Raw genomic sequence first — 7,535 nt, 5'->3', positions numbered from 1 at the left:
GTCGGCATGTATTAGCTCTAGAATTACCACAGTTATCCAAGTAAGGGTTGGAGCGACCAAAGGAACCATAACTGATTTAATGAGCCATTCGCAGTTTCACTGTACCGGCCGTGTGTACTTAGACATGCATGGCTTAATCTTTGAGACAAGCATATGCTACTGGCAGGATCAACCAGGTAGCCGCGCTCCGGAAAGGAGGAGCGGGGGCCCCGCCACGAGGACTGGAGGCACCCCCGCCCAGCGGGCCCCACCGGCCTTCCCCCGGGAGGGAAGGAGCGGGACCCGCGACGCAGCGAGAGGCGGAGGACCGACGGGGATGGCGATCCCCCCAAGATCGGCCCCGGGACACGCGACGGATGGCGGGAGAGAGACGGAGGACCGTCAGGACCCCGACCACCTTCCGGCTCCCTTCGGCTTCGAGCCCGCGGCAGAGTGCCCCGGGAGCCGCCAAGGAAGGACGGCGGAAGAGATGGGGTGAGCCTCCGAAGAGAGCCCCCCTTCTCCCCGCTTTCCCAGGCGGCCCGGGTTACACCCAAGGGCGAAAGCCGGCGGAAGAGAGAGCGAGACAGGGCGGGGGGGCGGGCCGTTAAGACCCCCCCCTCCCGGCACCTACCCTCGAACCTCTCTCCCCGCATTCCCCGGTGTTCCGGGTGACACCAGGGGAGAGTCCGGCAGCGGAGAGGGCGCGGGGCCCTCGCGCTGCTTTTCTTTCCCCCCCCGTGGTGCCCCGGGTGGCATCGAAGAAGGATGTCGGGAGTCAGACGGAGCCGGGCCCCCTCGAGCCCCCCCTTCGCCCCGCTTTTCCCGGTGTCCCTTTCTTGGTACGTGGCGACGCGGCGCAGAGGCCGCCACCGCCTTCCAGGCAACCCGCTAGAGAAGAAGTCAGCGACCCAGACAGGGAGGGCAGCAGGGGTTACTGGTGCTCCAGCGAGAGGGCGGTACGGGGGTCCCACCGACGCCGAGGGCCAGCCCACCTCCCGCGGCCCGCGCCGCGTGGTGTGGTCCTGTCGGGGGGGGACCGCAGCGCGCCCCTGCTCGCTCTCGCGACCGTGTTTGGCCCTGCTGAGCCTCGCGGCTCCCTGGGTTTTTCGGACCCCTGGGTGGTCTGCCGGAACCGCTCGACCTCGCACGGCGGAGATCTCGGCCAGACGGCCCCACGCACGGAGGGCCGGGCAGGTGCCCGGGCCGCCCCGAGGAGGGAAGTCCCCATCGGTCCCTGGATCTGTGCACGCGAAAAGGAAGAGGGTCCCCATCCGCCTGAACACCGGACGGCCCCGCGGTTGGGGTGCCGGCCCGCGAAGGGCCCTTCCCGTCGCGAACGTCAGCGCCACATCGATCGGCGGGCGCGAGAGGAGCGGGCCCCCCCTCCCTCCGGGGGGCGCCGACACTCGGAGCTCGGCTCCCGGCCGCTGCGGGGCCCGTGAGCTAAGAGCCGGGAAAAGCGGGCCGTCTCGGCGGAGGGCCGGGTGCTGGCCTCCGCCCTCAAACGGGCCCGCTCCCCCCCTCCCACGCCGGGCAGGGTCGGGTACAATACTCGGATTGATCCCCTAGGCTGAGCTCCGGTTCTCACAGGCTCTGAAAAACCTGTCCTCAGAAATCTCCTCACACAATCCTCGAAAGGCAGGTCGAAAAAGCCAAAGCCCCGCCTTCGGCGGTACGAAACTGGAACCGGGCGCCACCTCGTGGTTCCCTCGGTCGGCCGAGACGGCGTGGGGCGACCCCTTCCGGACATCCGCGAGACGACCGGCCGTCAGGTCAACCCATTCGCTCCAAAGGGGTTGACCTGGTGGCCGAGAGGGGACTTTGAAAATTTTTCGGACTTGGAAAACTTTTTTTTTTTTTTTTCCCCCCAGCCCGCTTCCTCCGGGTTGACCCGGTGGCCGAGCGTCTCGCCGTCCCCGGACGCGGCGAGGGACTGCCTCCCGGCCGTCAGGATCGGGCCCACGGAAGTCTGATTTTAAAAAAAATTGGCCGACGCCACCGCGGAGGGCTACCCGAGCACCCCGGGCCCCGGAGCCGGAAAAGGGAAAAAAAGGATCGGGCCCACTAGAGACATGGACCCGGCCGCCAAGCAGGCCGCCCTGGGCTGACCCTCCCCGGCCGCAGCGAGGGACTGCCTCCCGGCCGACAGGATCGGGCCCCTGGAAGTCTGGGGGTGGGGGGGGGAAATCGCCCCACGCCTCCGAGGAGGGCTGCCCGGGCGGGCCTGGCCCCGGAGCTCGAAAAAAAAAAAAGGATCGGGCCCACTAGAGACATGGACCAGGCCGCCCTGGGCTCACCCTCCCCGGCCGCAGCGAGGGACTGCCTCCCGGCCGACTGGATCGGGCCCCTGGAAGTCTGGAAAAAAGACTGGAACCTGACGCCTCCGAGGAGGGGGCGCCCAGGGAAGGAGGGAGATCCGGGTTGACCTGGTGACCGGACGGGAAAGAGGCCACCGGGCGTCCCCCCCCTTAAAACCTAGGGGTTGACCTGGTGGCCGGAAAGCGAACCGGCCAGCAGGTGAACCCTTTCGATTCCACGGGTTGACCTGGTGCCCGGGAAGCGAACCGGCCAGCAGGTGAACCCGTTCGATTCCACGGGTTGACCTGGTGCCCGGGAGGGGACTCTGAAAATTTTTCAGCCCTTTCGACTCGGGGTTGACCTGGTGGCCGAGAGGGGACTCGCACGGCAGGCAAGCCGCCCTGGGCTCACCCTCCCCGGCCGCAGCGAGGGACTGCCACCCGGCCGACTGGATCGGGCCCCTGGAAGTCTGGAAAAAAGAATGGAACCTGACGCCTCCGAGGAGGGGGCGCCCAGGGAAGGAGGGAGATCCGGGTTGACCTGGTGACCGGACGGGAAAGAGGCCACCTGGCGTCCCCCCCCCTTAAAACCTAGGGGTTGACCTGGTGGCCGGAAAGCGAACCGGCCAGCAGGTGAACCCTTTCGATTCCACGGGTTGACCTGGTGGCCGGAAAGCGAACCGGCCAGCAGGTGAACCCGTTCGATTCCACGGGTTGACCTGGTGCCCGGGAGGGGACTCTGAAAATTTTTCAGCCCTTTCGACTCGGGGTTGACCTGGTGGCCGAGAGGGGACTCGCACGGCAGGCAAGCCGCCCTGGGCTGACCCTCCCCGGCCGCAGCGAGGGACTGCCTCCCGGCCGACAGGATCGGGCCCCTGGAAGTCTGGGGGCGGGGGGAAATCGCCCCACGCCTCCGAGGAGGGCTGCCCGGGCGGGCCTGGCCCCGGAGCTCGAAAAAAAAAAAAAGGATCGGGCCCACTAGAGACATGGACCAGGCCGCCCTGGGCTCACCCTCCCCGGCCGCAGCGAGGGACTGCCTCCCGGCCGACTGGATCGGGCCCCTGGAAGTCTGGGGGGGGGGGGGGAATGGAACCTGACGCCTCCGAGGAGGGGACGCCCAGGGAAGGAGGGAGATCCGGGTTGACCTGGTGACCGGACGGGAAAGAGGCCACCGGGCGTGCCCCCGTTAAAACCCCTAGGGGTTGACCTGGTGGCCGGAAAGCAAACCGGCCAGCAGGTGAACCCTTTCGATTCCACGGGTTGACCTGGTGCCCGGGAAGCGAACCGGCCAGCAGGTGAACCCGTCCGATTCCACGGGTTGACCTGGTGCCCGGGAGGGGACTCTGAAAATTTTTCAGCCCTTTCGACTCGGGGTTGACCTGGTGGCCGAGAGGGGCCTCGCACGGCAGGCAAGCCGCCCTGGGCTCACCCTCCCCGGCCGCAGCGAGGGACTGCCCCTCCCCACCCCCCGGCTGACAGGATCGGGCGCACTGGAAGTCCGGGACAGTATTTTCCCCGACGCCGGGGAGGGCGGGCGGAGGGGCTCTGGCGGCCAGCCCGGGCCCCGGAGCTCGAAAAGGAAAAAAGGACCGGGCCCGCGAGAGACGGGGGCCCTGCCGCAGGGGGGGGGGGCAGTCCGACCGGGGCTCACCGTGCGGCAGGCCCGGGCGTCGGCAGGGGAAAGCGGGCGAGGAGGCGCGGGGCCGGGTGCCTACGGCCATACCGGACCGAACGCCCCCGATCCCGTCCGATCTCGGAAGGTAAACCGTCCCGGGCCTGGCTAGTACTTGGATGGGTGACCGCCTGGGAATCCCAGGTGCCGTAGGCAGCTTTTCCCGGTCCGAGTCAGCTCTCTCTCCTTTTCTGGGGGGGAAGGAGAGGGGGGGACGGGCCGGAAAGCCCCTCGTCGCTCCTGCCGAGTCGGAGGTCGCGGCCGCAGGTCACGGGTCTGGGCGCCTGGGGTCCGGCTCCCCACCCACCCGGCTTCCTCCGCGGAGGACCCCCCCCGGGGCCACCGAAGCCGCTGGGGGAGACCCCGGGCATGGGGCGGACTGGCCCGGACCCTCCCGGCCGCCGGCCCGCAGGTCCGCCCCGAATCCCCCCCCGCGGCCACCCAGGCCAGGCCTGGCCAGGCGGGACGGACGGCGGGTGTCCAGCGCCCAGCGGCTTCCTCCAGCGGGGACCCACGGACCCCAAAGCCGCAGGGGGAGGCCCCGGGCCCGGGACGGACTCGCTCGGACCCCCTGCGCCCGGCCGCCGGCCCGCGGGACCGCCCCGAATCCCCCCGCGGCCACCCAGGCCAGGCCTGGCCAGGCGGGACGGACGGCGGGTGTCCAGCGCCCAGCGGCTTCCTCCAGCGGGGACCCACGGACCCCAAAGCCGCAGGGGGAGGCCCCGGGCCCGGGCCCGACTCGCTCGGCCCCCCCGCCTCCCCTGCGCCCGGCCCCCGGCCCGCGGGACCGCCCCGAATCCCCCCGCGGCCACCCAGGCCAGGCCTGGCCTGGCGGGACGGACGGCGGGTGTCCAGCTCCCAGTGGCTTCCTCCAGCGGGGACCCACGGACCCCAAAGCCGCAGGGGGAGGCCCCGGGCCCGGGACGGACTCGCTCGGCCCCCCCGCCTCCCCTGCGCCCGGCCCCCGGCCCGCGGGACCGCCCCGAATCCCCCCGCGGCCATCCAGGCCAGGCCTGGCCTGGCGGGCCGGTGTGCGGCTCCCCCGGGCTTCCTCCCCCGACGACCCGCGCCCCCCTGAGCCGCAGGCGGAGACCCCGGCCCCGGGGCGGACCGGCCCGGGCTCGCTCGAGCCCCCTGCGCCCGGCCCGCAGGACCGCCCCCCCGAATCCCCCGGGAGAGGCCCGGCCTGCACGCCACTGACGACCCGCGGCCCCCAAAGTCGCAGGAGGCGCCCCCCCCCGGTTAGCCCCGTCTCGCTCCGCGCCCCCCGCCCCTCGCTGCCGGGACCGGGCGCCGCCCCAGAGTCAGCCGCAGCCGGCCGGCCTGAGAGCTGCCCTCCTGTGGACGACGGTGAGTTTACCTTGATACTAACCGGCCGTCAGCCAGGTCAACCCCATTGCTAGACTGGGGTGGACCTGGTGGCCGAGTGGGGACTTGGAACATTTGACAGCTGCTTCCCGGGGCTTGACCGGTTGTCCTGAACGCCCCCCACCCCCAGCCCCAGCCCCCGGCTCCTGCTCCCCTCTCCCCAGCCTCGGTGCTCCGCTCCCTGCCTCGGAGGCTGCCTCTCTGCGGCGCCTGCATCGCCTCCGAGGACGCGCACCCTCCGGAGGCTGGACGTAAACCCACCACTGCCGCTGACCCGGCTCTCCGAGGGACGACTGTGAGGCCTCCCCCCCCCCCCCACCCCCGGACCGCCCTGGGGACGACTGCTAAGCCTCCCCCACCGGACCGCCCGGGGCAAGACTGCTAAGCCTCCCTCCCACACACACACACACACACTGTCGGGGGAGGACTATTAAGCTTTCCCCCTGGAGCGCCCGGGGCGGACGACTGTTAAGCCTGCCCCCGGAGTCCTCGGGGGAGGACTATTAAGCTTTCCCCCCTGGAGCGCCCGGGGGGGGACGACTATTAAGCCTGGCCCCCGGAGTCCTCGGGGGACGACTATTAAGCCTCCCCCGGACTGGCCGGGGGGCGACTATTAAGCCTCCCCCGGACCTGCTCCGTCTCGACTATTAAGCCCCCCTCTGTGGTCCTCAAGACCACTGCCGTGCTGCCCTCGGAGTGGGGTGACACCCGGGCCGGAAAGCAAACCGGCCACCAGGTCAACCCGTCGAATCCAATGGGTTGACCTGGTGGCCGGAAAGCAAACCAGCCGCCAGGTCAACCCGTCGAAACCAATGGGTTGACCTGGTGGCCGGAAAGCAAAACGGCCGCCAGGTCAACCCAGTAGATTCAGCGGGTTGACCTGGTGGCCGAACGGGGACTTTGAAAATTTGACAGCCGCTTCCCGGGGGTTGACCTGTTGTCCCGGTGGGGACTTTGAACATTTGACAGCCGCCTCCCAGGGCTTGACCTATTGTCCCGGTGGGGACTTTGAGAATTTTACAGCCGCTTCCCGGGGCTTGACCTGGTGGCCGAGTGGGGACGTTGAACATTTGACAGCCGCTTCCAGGGGGTTGACCTGTTGTCCTGAACGCCCCCCACCTCCCCCCCGGCTCCTGCTCCCCACTCCCCAGCCTCGGTGCTCCGCTCCCTGCCTCGGAGGCTGCCTCTCTGCGGCGGCTGCATCGCGTCCGAGGACGCTCACCCTCCGGAGGCTGGACGTAAAGCCTGACACCCGCCACCGCCGCCGACACGGCTCTCGGAGGGACGACTCTGAGGCCTCCCCCCACCCCCGGACCGCCCTGGGGACGACTGCTAAGCCTCCCCCCCGCCCACACCCACACCCACACTGTCGGGGGATGACTCTTAAGCCTCTCCCAGACTGCCTGGGGAACGACTATTAAGCCTGCCCCCCGGAGCACTCGGGGGACGACTATTAAGCCTCCCGCGGACTGCCCGGGGGATGACTATTAAGCCTCCCCTGGAACGACTATTAAGCCTCCCCCGGACTGGCCGGGGGGCGACTATTAAGCCTATCCTCGGGGGAGGACTATTAAGCTTTCCCCCTGGAGCGCCCGGGGGGACGACTATTAAGCCTGGCCCCCGGAGTCCTCGGGGGACGACTATTAAGCCTCCCCCGGACCTGCTCCCTCTCGACTATTAAGCCCCCCCTCTGCGGTCCTCAGCACCACTGCCGCGCTGCCCTGGGAGTGGGGTGACATCCGGTCCGGAAAGCAAACCGGCCACCAGGTCAACCCGTCGAATCCAATGGGTTGACCTGGTGGCCGGAAAGCAAACCGGTCGCCAGGTCAACCCGTCGAATCCAATGGGTTGACCTGGTGGCCGGAAAGCAAACCGGCCGCCAGGTCAACCCAGTAGATTCAGCGGGTTGACCTGGTGGCCGAACGGGGACTTTGAAAATTTGACAGCCGCTTCCCGGGGGTTGACCTGTTGTCCCGGTGGGGACTTTGAACATTTGACAGCCGCCTCCCAGGGCTTGACCTGTTGTCCCGGGGGGGACTTTGAACATTTGACAGCCGCTTCCCGGGGCTTGATCGGTTGTCCTGAACGCCCCCCCCACCCACCCACCCCAGCCCCCGGCTCCTGCTCCCCTCTCCCCAGCCTCGGTGCTCCGCTCCTTGCCTCAGAGGCTGCCTCTCTGCGGCAGCTGCATCCCGTCCGAGGACGCTCACCCTCCG

General features: G+C 69.4%; 1 non-coding gene across 1 annotated transcript; it reads left to right on the top strand.

Annotated features, from left to right (window-relative positions):
- The first annotated feature begins 3,988 nt into the window (after nucleotides 1-3,988).
- LOC135977593 (5S ribosomal RNA) lies at nucleotides 3,989-4,107 on the top strand. Its single transcript, XR_010595028.1, has one exon. It is a non-coding gene; the product is annotated as a 5S ribosomal RNA (ribosomal RNA).
- Nucleotides 4,108-7,535: the final 3,428 nt, after the last annotated feature.

The sequence above is a fragment of the Chrysemys picta genome, unplaced genomic scaffold (assembly GCF_011386835.1).
Source record: "Chrysemys picta bellii isolate R12L10 unplaced genomic scaffold, ASM1138683v2 scaf4, whole genome shotgun sequence".
NCBI lineage: Eukaryota > Metazoa > Chordata > Testudines > Emydidae > Chrysemys > Chrysemys picta.
Note: the sequence above shows the minus strand (reverse complement) of the source record. Positions and strands in the feature narration are given on the sequence as shown.